Raw genomic sequence first — 14,719 nt, forward strand, 5'->3', positions numbered from 1 at the left:
AAGCTATTGAGTGCTTCGATGACAATGGGTAACCAATAGTCTTGCAAGGAAAGAAGATAGCCACATCAATTAGGATGGTGAAATATATGCAAGCAGAGTGAATCCACAAAAAATGGTGTGTATTATTTACAATATAAAAATCTAGTGATAAAGGTAAGGAAGTTGATGACACAAAAGTTTTGAGCAACTACCAGTTCAAGGATGTATTTCCTTAGGATATTTTAGAGTTTCCACCTCATACGGAGGTAGAATTTTCTATTGAGTTGGTGTCAGGGGCAGCTCCAACATCAGAAGCACCTTACAAGATGAGCACACCTAAGTTGGTAAAGTTGAAGCTATAGTTTAAGGAAATGTTGGTCAAGGGATACATTGGGCCAAGTGTATCACAATGGGGTGCATCGATTTTGTTTGTAAAGAAGAAATATGGTACTCTTAGATTATGCATTGATTATAGGCAATTGAACAAAGTGACCATCAAGAACAGATATTTATTTCCAAGGATTGATGACTTGTTTGATCAGTTGAAGGGAGCAACATTGTTCTCGAAGATTGATCTGAGATCGAGATATCATCAGGTACACATCAAAGAGGAGGACATTTACAAGATAGCTTTTTGGACCCGGTATGGGCATTATGAGCTTGTTGTAGTTCCATTTGGTTTGACTAATGCTCCAACTACATTTTTGTGCTTGATGAATAGTGTGTTGCATCCATACTTAGAGAAATTTGGTATGGTGTTCATTGATGACATATTGGTATATTCTAAAAATGAGGAGGAGCATGCCAAGCATTTAGCAGCAGTATTGAGGTTGTTAATAGAGCATCAGTTGTATGCTAAGCTCAACAAGTGTAGTTTCTTTCAGACTGAGGTACACTACTTGGGACATGTTGTCTCCAAGGATCACATTGTAGTAGATCCAAAAAAGATAAGGGTCATCATGGAATGGGTAGCTCCTAGAAATTTAGATGAGGTGAGATATTTCATGGGGTTGGTAGGCTATTATAGGAAGTTCATCAGGAAATTCTCATAGATTTCTTATCCTATCACATCATTGCCGAGGAAGGGTAAGAATTTCTAATGGACATAGGAGTGTGAGGCTACTTTTGAGTAGCTTAAGTAGTTATTGACACATGCACCAGTGTTAAAGATTTCAGATCTGGAAAAAGTGTTTGTAGTATGCACAGATGCTCGGAAGAAAGGAATTGGTGGAATCCTTATGCAAGCTGGATAGGTGGTATGCTATGAGTCATGAAAACTGAATGAGCATGAGAAAAACTATCCCACTCATGATCTTAAATTGAAAACGATTATACGTGCATTGAAGATGTGGAGAAACTATCTTCTTGGCAGGAGGTTTACATTGATGAGTGGTAATTGTGCTTCGCAATATCTATTTGACCAACCGAATCTGAATGATAGGCAGGCTCAGTGGTTGGCTATGATCAGTGAGTTTGATTTTGATATTAGGTACATCAAAGGAAAAGAGAACAGGGTGGTAGATGCTCTTAGCAGATGGATATAGGTAAATCACTTAATAGCTATGAACCCCTATGAGATAGACTTACCAGATAGGATCTCACAGGTAGGTTAGTGTAGGTTTTAACCCCATACAGAAATTACCTGCATACAAATTCTTAAAGCACAGAAAATAAACAATGCGAGAGCATAACACATAAAACACATATACATAGAGATTTTCCCCTGGATCCCAAAATCGGGACTACCAGCTTGATTTTTCATTATGTTCCTTTCATATGTTACAATACAGATATATACATGCTGAAGTATCCAATACCATGGACCGAAAACCATCGGGCCCAAAACCATCAGGCCCAAAACCATGCACAAAACCATAGGTAGGTTCGCCCACCTAATATAGGGTCAAAAAAAAAAGTTCCCTCGGGCGCTACCCCGGAACCCGTAGAGGGGGGCGACCCACCCCCTCAAACGTGCTATATAGGGAGGGCCACTACCCCCATTATGACCCCCTTACTATGCAATCGGCACAACAGAAGGGGGCTCTGCCCCTCCTCTAACCCCCCAATTAACTAGGGGAGCTGGTTGTGGAAAGAATATAACACAATAATAGGAAGTGATATATATGGAGATTATTCACATGTTGCAGCACAATATAAGTACATGTGATAGTATAGGTACAAGTATAGGTGATAGTATAGGTATAGTTACTGGTGCAGGTGCACCGGATGCATATTATTTCCTTACAGTGGATGGATTGGTTAGGCTCAGAGACATGATATACGTGCCAAGTAGTTGTGATCTCAACAATGTAATCTTGAGGGAGTTTCATATGAAACAATATTCAAGCCACCCACGTTATCAAAAGACATTGACAACAATAAAGAGATTTTATTATTGGCTGAACCTGAAGAGGGATGTAGCATATTTTGTGGCTAGGTGTTTTGATTTTCAACGTGTGAAGGCAGAGTGTAAGCACAGAGGTGAACAACTACAACTGATTGTGATTCCATAGTGGAAATGGGAGGTCATTTCCATGGACTGCATCACACATTTTCTGAGGACAGTGAGACAACATGATCCTATCATGGTTATTATTGACATGTTGACAAAGGTTGGAAATTTCATTCCAGTAATGTCTACATTCTCAGCTTGTGATGTAGCATAGGTATTCATCACAAAAGTGGTCAGATTGCATGGTGTTCCAAATAATATTGTGTGAGACAGGAATGCAAAGTTCACGTACAAGTTTTGGAAGGAGTTATTTGTAGGTTTAGGCATGGAGTCAGCATTCAGTACAACTTATGATCTGTAGATAGATGGAAAGATAGAGAGGGTCAACAAGATATTGGAGGACATGTTGAGTATGTATGTGATGCATCAACAGCGAAAGTGGGAAGAGTATCTTCCATTGGTAGAGTTTTCTTACAATAATGGATATCAAGAATCTTTGAGGATGAGTCTGTTTGAGACATTGTATGGGTGGAGTTTCAATGCTCCTGTCAATCGGATTGATCCAGTTAATAGGGTTCTGATTGGACCAGACATGTCGATAGACATGGAACAGGAAATGTAGGTGATCAAGAATAATCTAAAGGTAGCACAGGATAGCGAGAAGAGCTATGCAGATCAAAATAGGTTTTTCAAGGAGTTCAATATTGGGGAAGAGGTGTACTTGCTCATGAAACCCAAGAAGAGATCCTTACAGATTGGATCATGTGCCAAGTTGGCACCACGATTTTGTGGACCCTTCAGTATCATTGCGAAGATTGGGCCAGTAGCGTATCAACTTTCACTTCCCTTGACAGTGAAATTGCATGATTTTTTCCATGTGTCATTTCTTAAGAAGTATGTTATAGATTTTGACCATGTGATTGACTGGTCTGTATTGTAGGTGGACCCAAATGGAGAATTCTAGCTGAAGCCTCAATGCACATTGCAAAAAATGTGCTCATTCTCTGGAACCGAGCAAACGAGAAATTTAAGGTACAATGGACACTCTTTGGGCCCAATCAAGCTACATGGGAGATGGTGGATCAGGTGCAGGCTATGTATCCTTCTTTTTTTTCCAGTTGAGGCAAAACAGTTTTGGTATGGTGTTTTGGTATATTCTGTGGTATATGTTTTGGGGATTTTTCCATATGTACCTATGTATATGGATGTAAATACCACCATGAGCTATGTTATAAAGCTCCAATAAGCGGTATCAGTGCCATTTTAGTATGATTTTATGTTTTTTACTTTTTCATGCTAGTTTACTTCTCACCAGGTTGATCATTGTAAATACAGCAACGAGCTAAGCTATAAATATCCATCAGTAGTATATTTTTCTTATAGTATTTTTGTGGTTATAGGTGTTGTTGAACACTGAGGACAGTGTTCCCCTAAGGGGGAGGGTTCTGTAACAACCCTGGCAAAAATTCCATGTAATAAAATTTAATGAAGGAAAAATAATAACCATGGTTGATGGGACACTTATTCCAAGCCTAATTTTGGGAAAGATGCCCTATTGTGGGTGTTCATTTGGTTATTAATGGCTAAGGAAATTGGCAAAGAAAATGGATAAGGCTTTGGAAAGGCAAAATGGCATTTTTGGCACATTTATTCATGAAAATAACAGAAATTAGGAGAAAAGGGAGGTGAAAGGCCACAGGTTGCATGTGAGGAGGAAAACGAAGGATAATAATGGAAAACGAAGAAAATAGAGGCCTCACTCATAAAATGTCTTATGAGAATTAGTTGGTAACCTTTTGTCTGTTTAGTTTTGGAGCTCTCTCATGTTCTCTCTCTCTCATACTCTTGGATACTTAGAGTTTTCTTGGATCACTCTTGGATGTTGTGGCATACTTTTATTTTTGGAGAAATAAGGAAAAGGAAGAGCAGGAAAGCAGAAGATGACATTGAGATCAACAACAACATCAGATTTTTCTTGCAGGTACCGAGTTGCATGTATGTTTTCCTCATTAGTTTTGACATTCATGACATATGCATGTGGTTTGTTGATTATGATTTGTCATGGGCATGGAGGATGGTTGTGATTGACAGTGGATTTCCTAGTCTTTCCATTTCCTGGATAGCCATTGTGATTGTGGTTTTCTTTTCCTTCTTTTGTTTTGGTTGGTTCTCATGTTTTCTTAGCTTGGGTTGAGTTATTAGTCCTGGAAGCTCTAGTTGGAAAAACACTCTGGAAGCCTTGTAATAGCTTGGGTTGAGTTACTAATCCTGGAAGCCTTTGTTGGACAAATGCTCTAAAAGCCCTTGGTGGGTTCAGTTACTAGTCCTAGAAGCTTTGGTTGGAAAAATGCTCTAGAAGCTCGGTAAAAGTTGTGGGTTGAGTTACTAGTCCTAGAAGCCTTGTTTGGACAAACGCTCTGGAAGCCCTGGAAGGCTTGGATAGAGACCAATATGATGATGGTTTTGTGATGTCTGATTGTGAGGTGGAATCACTATTTGATGGGTTGAGGTGGATGGCCTTTGGAAGCCCCGGATGGTTTTTGATTGTTGTGTTTTATGAGATCCCACATTCATGCTTGGAATATGGCATATGGGTGAATGACTTAAGAGAGATTTGGCTCAGCCATTCTACATTTGGGTGCAACATGGAAGTGCCATCACAGGTTTGGATTCAGTATCATCAATATGAGGTAATTTATCCTTGTATTTATATGAGTATTATAATGGATTATATGCAATTTATATGGTTGTGATTTCATTGGTCTTTTTTCTGCTGTTATGCTAGTTATATATCTATTTTATAAAATTAGCTATGTATGTCTCTCATCATGTTTTTACTTGTAAATGAATGAAAAATGTATAGATGACCTAATGGATGAAATGGCAGTTAATATGTTGTGACATCAATGCTTCTTAGCAATCCTCAGCTAAGTATGGGACTCCTATGCTCAAATATGTTATTTACACCTGTAGTTTACATATTCATGATATGTTTGAAGAAATGCCTATCATGGCTAGTAAGGGTCCAAGGTGATTTCATTTATACTATCATTTCCTTATTATTTTATTGTTTTGAAGATGTGATTCAATTATGGGCAGTGACCTAGGCTCTGGGATTGAAAAAGTGGCTCAAATCCCAGGGATGTTGGCATAACATTGTGAAAAAGAGTCCCTCAACACTAGCTTGCAGGCCTGTATGAACGTCTAAAGGTCCCTCGACACTAGCCTACCCATACCATGAGATCATCTAGAGGTCAATTCGTCCAAAATCTTAGTGGGACCCAGGGGCTAGTTGGAAAAAAGGTTGGATTGGTTCCTAAGGGTCCTAATGTTGATTTTGAACATTGTATGGTTTGTTTCTGATGGTTCCACTTCCTTAATGTGACTTAGGAGGTTGAATCATATCATAGTGGCCTCTTGTCGAATGTTTACTCTAGCTGGCTAGTTGCTTGGGTAGATGTGGGAGGAGAGTGTTACACTCCCTCTTAATTAGGGATCTAGAATAACTCTTTAGGTGGATATCATGGGACAATGAGTTGCTTGAATAACTCCTCCTTACGATGTGATGAACTTCTTTTGTTTAGGAGTCTTCATATTTTTGGGACTTCTTCGTAGGGCATCCACCATCCATCAATTTCATCCATGAGTCATGTTAGTCATGTCATCATTCCTGTCATTGGAAAGTTATTCGTTGGTCCATATATGTCCTTCCTTCATGCCTTGCTTCGATATTCATGTCATGTTTCCTTAGGTACATTTCATCCTGCAACATGATCATCATTTGTAGAAGACTTCCACGACTCTTCCCTTACCAACCTTGTGTAATCCCATCTAGATATTGTTCAAAAATAGAAAATGAACATTAAATAAATTTTACCTTTCTGATGGTCTTTCATAATGACGTCTCCTTGTTTTCATTGACATCCTACACACATATTGACACATCTCCAAAAGATATAAATTATCAAGGGTCTCTTCCTTTTTTTAGACCTCATCGATGTCTTCATATCTTTCATGGAAACATCATAGTCAAATATTTCAGTCCTTGGATGTTTGCTTCCTTCTCCATAGTTTCATTTTTCATTATCTCTTCCTTTCTTTCTTCACACATTTTCTTTTAGGAACTTACAATCATATTTCCTCTAAATTTATCAACCACCTCATATTTCATATGAGGAAATATTATGTTGATTTCATCTAGTTAAAGTGTGACATGTGCAAGCCTTCATCCTTCTAAGGAGGATATCGTTTCTTTTAATCATGCTCTCAAAGTAGAACATTCATACTATCTGCAACCATATGACATAACTTAATACGTGTGTGTGTGTGTGTGTGTGTGTGTGTGTGTGTGTGTTCACACATACCTCTAGGACATCTAGACTTCCTTGATTGAAATAACTTGAATCTCTTGACCTCCTTCACTTTTTTTGACATCATTTCATCATCCCTTGAATTACATACAAGTTGGAGTTCCCAATGAGACGCTTTCTTCTTCGAGTATGTTAACCTTCCAATGAAGATTCCAACTAAGGATCTCGATCATCCTCATCCTGCAAATGCTCCTTTTCAATGATGTATGATGAGCTCTATGCTAGATGACTTTCTTTTTCCCATAATTAATACTTATGATTCTAATGAGGTCACCAAGAGTTATATGCTTCTATATGTGACAACCATAGACTTATATTTAAGCTATCATCAAGATGCCTTCCTAACATGATGCCTTCTATCGTGGTTCTAATGATTCATAACATGATAGCTATACTCTATAGCAGAAAATAGAAGCTTGAGAAGAACTAGGTGAGGAAAAGCTCATCTCAATCATAGTAGATATATTTTTTCCTCCTTCTTGAATTTATTCTTTTCATCTTATTCCACTTCTTTAGTGATATGGGCTTCTTCCCTTCTTCATTTTTTTATATCCTTGTTGAGATTAGGACACACTCTCTTGTAGATCCCATATCCTTGACATCGATAGCATTTGATTAGAGACATATTGATCTTCTTCTTTTTCTGAGGACCAAACTTGCAAAATTTCCCTTTGCTTCTTGATATGACAACAAATGTTTAACCCACCTCATATGATTTTGTATCACTTTTTTCCTTCAACTTCTTTTCTTCATTCTTGCATAGTGACCACAAATTATTGAATGCGATAGTTTTCTCATCTTCATGGGCCTTTGATACAAGATTTCCTTGTTCATCAGTTAGAGCATTTAAAAAAATGGTAATCATTTCTTTATCAAAAATCATCTCTCCTAGATCTTGATTTTGATTCCATATTTGATTTTCTTTTGTGAGACATGTAGATATCCCTTCATCCTTTTATGCTTTCAATTTTCATAGATAAGATCTTAGTGATATTATTTTTCCTGTCAGGTTTTCAGATAATAGTTCTACTAGCTTATCATATATCTCTTTTGATGCCTCCAACTCTGCTACATATGGTATGAGGGAATCCTTGATGGATTCTATAAGAATCCTTTTAGCCCTTAGATCCATTTTCATATATTTAGATAGTTCTTTCCCTTAATATGGTTTTGGATACTTTTCCATTGACAATATCAATAACTTCATTTTCAATGAGGACTAAGTCTATCCTACTTTCCATGCAAGGAAGTTTGACGACCCAACCAAGTTGTTGATCTCCTTGCAAAATGAAGTCGTTTTACTAAATTTTATTATAGGAATAAAGATACTTACTTGTCAAGTGAATATGAACTCTTCAACTTTATCCCTTTGTTTATGATTATTGATCACTTCTTGATGATGTATTGATACTTCTTGGATGATCTTCTTCAAGGATAAGGATTTTCTTTTGATATGAAACCCTTTGCTTCAAAGAGAGGGAGATTGATGAAAATTCCTTTGATTTATCTACCCTTGGATGAGTAGTCCTAAAGATGCTTCAAATCTAATTCCTTCCTTTCTTGAGTAGAGATAGGGTCTTTGAAATATCCTTCTTTGAGGTGATGATTGAGTGTGGATCCCAAGAATTCTCCTTTTATCAAACTAGGGTTTTTACTTTCTTCAATATGATGATGTGATCCTTGTCCTTGAAATGCGTTGGAGATGAGAGAATCCTTTCGATTCTTTGATGTAATTTTCTCAAACTTTGATCCTTGAGTGTCCTTTATTGAACTATCCTTAACTTGAGTTGTCACCTTGGCTTTCATACCATGTTGGGAAATCTAGGGCATAGAGATTAGATGATTTCTCTTGTAATGATAGCTACTTGTGAGGAATTTTTACTTTTTTCTTAATTAGATTCTTCGTGTACTTGATTATTATTATGTGTTCTTCTTAAAAAGACATCTACCAAACCATAAAAAAGAATGAGATAAAGACACAAGATGTAGGTGATTATCGAAGGCCAAAACCTCTCCAATCATGAGAGGAAAACCCAAACGAATTCTTCTTTTTATCGAAACTTCAATTGATGAATAAGAAGACCAAGACCCTTGACCAAGAATTCTCTAATACCAAGTCAATAATTAAGTAAAAGAGTCTTCTTCCATGACCTTACCTTTTTACCTCAGCAGCACTCTTACTGCAACTCTATCCTTCCTTACTGCAACTTCAATTTCTCTGCAATTTCTGCAACTTTTCGGTCCAACTTCAGAAACATTAGATCACATGCGAGAGAAGATAAGGGGGATATCTATCTTACTTTTCCTTTGCTATGAGTCCTTCTATTTTGTAGTGAATTCATCCTTCCAAATATACCTTGTTGACACCAACCTTTGATATTTCGACATGATTGCAACTCAACCTTTCTACAATAGATTGAAACCCTAAATATCTTTGCATGTGTGGAGAGAAGCAACCCAAAGAATAATCCAAAAACTTTTATCTCTTCGTCTTCTTTCTTCCTCCTTTATATCACACGTTTTTCTTCTTCTTTGAGCTTGCATGATGAGTGTGAAGAGGTTGAGTGCCTCTTTATATAGGCTTCTTGACCATGACTTGAGGCCAAATTGCAATTTCTTCCAGGCCAATTTGATGGTTCATTTATTTGATGAATTCTAACTTGTTGGAGGTGATTTGACTCAGTCTTGGAGGATCTTCTAGAATCAAATACATATATAACATGCCCAAATGGGTCTTCAATCCTTAATATTTACTCACTAGACTTGATGACTTGATGACCAAACCTAATAGCTCACAATGGGAGCTCCATCTAAAATAAAATTCCTTAACAACGAAACCCATCACTCAAGCATTACAAAAATAATTTTATTCTCTTCTTTACATAAATTACATAAAATCACAATTACACATGTCATTATGAAGACCGAACCTAGTTACATTTTTCAACATATTGAAGATGGAAGAAAATCATAATGTAACTCCTAATACATATGCGATCGAAGCATAAATTTCACAATTAATAAAAATATTAATGTTACCATAAGTTATTTTATTTATTTAAAGAATATTGTTAGTATTAATATAAGAACTATTAATATTAATAATTATAATATTAGCCCCGAGGGTTAGCTCAATTAGTCGAGTGCCAAAATACCTATTCTATTGAGATGTTACCGGTTCAATTCTCTTGACACTCTCGGGATCAGGATCTATGGTTGATCTGGCAGGAAGTGATCACTTTAGGTGGATCTTCCTAGCACAAATATGTTGTGATGTAGTAGTCACCGATCTTTGGAGTCCGTGAACCACATAGAAAAAAATAAAAATTAAGAATTATAATATAAAGAGCTATTAACATTAATAAGGACTATACTATTAATAGTATATTAATTAATAGCGATATATATTATTAATAATACAATAATCTAAAACATGTGTATTAATAAAAATATTAAGAGTAAATGAGATACAATAAATTTTTATAAATTATAATCAAAACAACAAAAAACTTATAAAAAATAATGAAATTCATTAATACGCAACACTCAAATCTATACCTAAGAAAAAACAAGAAAATACAAATATTATGAAACAAATAACTACTAAAATTCACAACTCCTAGAATTCAGACACAAAAAACAAGAGTAAAATAGATAAGAAGCAATAAAAGTGGGGGAGGGGAAAGAGGAGAAAGGAATAAGAGGAACATAGAGGAGAAACATAAGGGAATGGAATACTAGGTTAATGGAAAACAACAGAGGAATAAATGGGAAAAAAGAGGATCAACAAAACAAATCCAAAGACTGGGATGAAACAAACCTAATGGATGAGAAATCGAGAATTGATGAGATGAGATATCAGGGGAAACACGCAAACAATAAAATTTTCATTTTCTAAATGAAAATGGTTTTACTTATTTTCATATATTTGAAAAGAATCCTATATCTATTACCCATATCCATTTCTTCATGGAAACTCCCCTACTGTTTTCATCACGTGTATTGTTCATTAAGTCTTTGTAGCCAAAATTGATTCCTATTCCTTATTTATCCTTGTGGAAAGGATAAATAGTGAGAATGTTCTATCGATCATGGTGTCCAAATTAGTTTTTAAGAAAAATGTTGAGCTTGTGTAGACTTGCAATGGAAGTATATGTCAGTATTTAGCAGTTGGATTCTTGAGTTTTAATTTGAGGGGAATCTAGTGCTCTTGGACTTTGTTGATGGCATACCACTAGGTTATGAAAGGAGAATGACATGGTCAGTAAAAATAGATAGGAAAGGTATCATGATGATAATATTTCTTAGCTACATCGTGCTCCAAATTTTCATCATTGCAAAATGTAAGTGCAGTGCACTCTCTCCTTCTCATGGAGGAGCATCTTCCAGTAAAAACTCATTTTGATCTCCTTAGGTCAAACCTTTTACCAAAGGGAGTAGGTTCCCTTTTAATTTGTAATATGTTATGAATGTAATCTAGAAGGAATATGTATTGTTAATGAGTTAGGCTAAGTTTCATTTAATTGATAAAAAGAAGGATAGACTTAGCAAAAATAGGGATTTGTTAGAAATAGACTAAATTGGTTGAAGACTCGGTTACAAGAGTCTATTTTTCTCATGTAATGAAAGTATTTGGAAAGGTGAAAATTGTAGAGTATGTTCAGAGAGGAGAGGAGAGAAAGAAAGAATGGACCTAAGAAGGAAACTATGTCTAATGTTGATTTTACAATCCTCCTTTAATCAAATTTTCATAATTGTGTGTTTTCGTGTGCCGTTATATTATCAAAATTTGTTCTGATTCAATTAGTGATTGGTAAATTTACTATGTGTAAAGAAGCACGATCTCGGCCCTATGTATCCATTTTAAGTTTCCTAGGATCATATGCTCATCGTGAAGCTCAGAAGTTGTAGGTTCGAGTTGGAATGTTTCATAGAAGAAGAATATTTGGGTGTAGCACATATGTGGGCCTTCAACAAAGGAGTTAACCTTGTGAACTTTGGGTCCCTAGATAAGTGAATCTAAATATTTTATTTCTAACTTGTTTGTCATAGGACCCACAAAGTTAGTCATTTGATTTAAATTTTATGTGGTGTATACCTAACTCCAAAGCCTCATCAAAGGTGATAAAACCCAATACATCCCAAACCATATACACCCAAATACAAGGTCTTCATTAAAAATTAATTTGGCCATAACACATCCACGTCAATGAGAGTAACACCCTATTGTATCTCGAACTCTAGACACCAAATTACCGAGAAACGCACATAATTTCGGAGTTTTACAAAACAAAGGTTTTCATTTTTGTTGTTTTCTTATTTTTATTTTCATTTTTTATGTAAGTCAATACAATGCATAGTTGGTCAAGATTGCAATTTTTTTGCATCCATGTCAAATCAGTGGATAGTAGTGAGACCATCGACATTAATTTTTGGTATCATAGCAGAGCATAGTTTTTCTCTCAGTAATGGAAAAGAGACACAAAGGAGAAGGCATAGGGAGGCCTGTAGTGAATGTGTCCCTATAAGACAAGATGAGGTGCATTCAACAAATTTAGCAACAATGGAAACTCCTCAGAAATAAGGATTTGACACAAGAGATGTCAATGAGGTAGGGGAATAATCTTCTAGTGAAGAAGAATATGAAGAATCAAGAGAGGCAAAAATGTTGAAGATGGTAGTCAAGATGATTGTCAGACCAAAGATGGAGGTTCCTATTTATGAACGCAATATGAATGTTGATGAATTTATGGATTATATAAATTCTCTAGATAAATATCTCGATTATTAAGATGTTGATGAATATAAGGTAAACTTTGTAGTCATCAGATTGAGAGGCCATGTAGCCCTATGGTGGGATGAAGTGAAGGCAGAAAGGAAAAACTAAAATTAATAGATGGGACTGAATGGTAGTCAAATTTAAAGGTAAATTCATTGCCAATGATTACCAATTGAATATTTTCAAGCAATTGTAGAACCTTGGGAAAAAATAAATGTATGTAAAGGAATAGGCTGAAGAATTTGATAGGTTGAACATTAGAGTTGGTCATGTTGAAGAGGATGCTCAAAAGGTTGACATATACATTAATTGTTTGAGATATGAGATACAAGATGATATTAGTCTGTTATCCTTGAGGATGGTTGAGGATTCCTATGAATTTTCTTTGAAAGTAGAAGAGAAGATAGATAAAAAATAGAGTCCAAAGAAAAGAGGAAGAAGTCTTGCAAGAGGGAAAAAAACAAGTCAACAACGAAGGAATATTCTAATATTTAAGAGAAGAGAGTGGAATTTTAAGTACTCATTCACTAAGAGTAGCTAAATTAATAGGAAGAATATATTTCTCAAGAGGTAGAGATAGAGGTAGTGATTACTAGCCTAAATGTTACAAATGTGGAAAGTTGGCACACATGTCTTGGGAATGCCTAGAAAATAATCTAGCAAGTGAAAGAGGTGAACATGTGATATAAGCAAAAGAAGAGGGTGCAAATGTTATATAATTTGAGGATATATCTTAAGTAAGATATTCATTATTAATGACAATAATTTTAATTAAATCATAGAAAGAAACTAAGGAGCCAATCGAGAGGAAAAATGTGTTTAGGACTACAAATTGAAAGGTAAATGTTGTAATGTTATAATTGATAGTTATAGTATAGATAATTTAGTTTCTACTAAAATGGTAGAGAAATTAAATTTGAAAAAAAAACACCCCACCCCTTATAAAGTGTCATGGATGCGAAAATGACATAAAATGTTTGTGAATGAACAATGTAAGGTGGAATTTCATATTGGAAGGTATAAATATGGAATTTTATGTGATGTAATGCCCACAGATGTCTGCTATGTTTTGTTGAGAATACCATGGTAGTATGACAAGAAAACTATCCTTGATGGCGAAAGGAACACATATACACTTGAGAAAGATGGTCAAAATCATACATTGTTTCCGTTACAAGATGAAGGAGCGAAGGAAGAATCTAATCTAAGTGATTCATTGATGAGTGGAAAGGAGATATTGCAATAGGTAAAGAAGGAGGAGGTACATTTTTATTTGGTTGGGAATCCCCAGATAATCCTCACTACTGCAAGCCTAGATGTTATTCTTGAAGAAATTAAAGGTATGTTGAATGATTTTGCTAATGTAATTGTTTATGAATTTCTAAAGATTTCCTCCTATCGGAAACATTAGTAATCATATAGACTTAATTCCTGATTCAAGTCTTCCAAATAAAGCAACACATAAAATGACTCCACAAGAAAACAAAGAGGTGAAGGGACAAGTGAAAGAGTTGTTCAAAAATTTTCTCATCAAGGAGAGTTTGAGTCCATGTGTTCTTCCAACAATGCTTAGCCAAAGAAGGATAGTGGATGGAGAATGTGCATTGATTCAATATCCATCAACAAAATAACAATCAGATAGCAATTCTCATTTCCACACATTGATGATTTAATTGATTGTTTAAGTGGTGCTAAGTATTTCTCTAAAATTGATTTGGATAGCAGTTATGAATACATTAGGATTAGAGAAGGGGATGAATGGAAGAAAACCTTAAAAAAACAACATCACTCACCTCTAGATAGTTACAATAGAGCTTCCCCTAACCTTTTAAAGGCCCCATTACATGCAATCCATGGGAACAAAAGCATGGACAACCAAAACAACATCGGACAAAAACCACTACTCTTTACCTGGTCAACTTTGACTCTTTCCTCGAGTCAATTTTACATAACAATTGAACCTTGACTTGGGGTTTCCTTAACCAAATCTAGCCAAACCAGCGAACTAAGTCAGCTCTGCTCACTCTATCCCTTATCCCCCTAAAATTCTACACCTAGGGTATTAGTTAACGCGACATTCCCCCTATCATCTAGGTCTAATATAAGACTTTACCGATAATTTCCTAGGGGTATGCATGC

This window comes from Pinus tabuliformis, chromosome 9 (genome assembly GCF_031772625.1).
Source record: "Pinus tabuliformis cultivar Carrire ecotype Pingquan chromosome 9, CPIR1, whole genome shotgun sequence".
Classification (NCBI taxonomy): Eukaryota; Viridiplantae; Streptophyta; class Pinopsida; order Pinales; family Pinaceae; genus Pinus; species Pinus tabuliformis.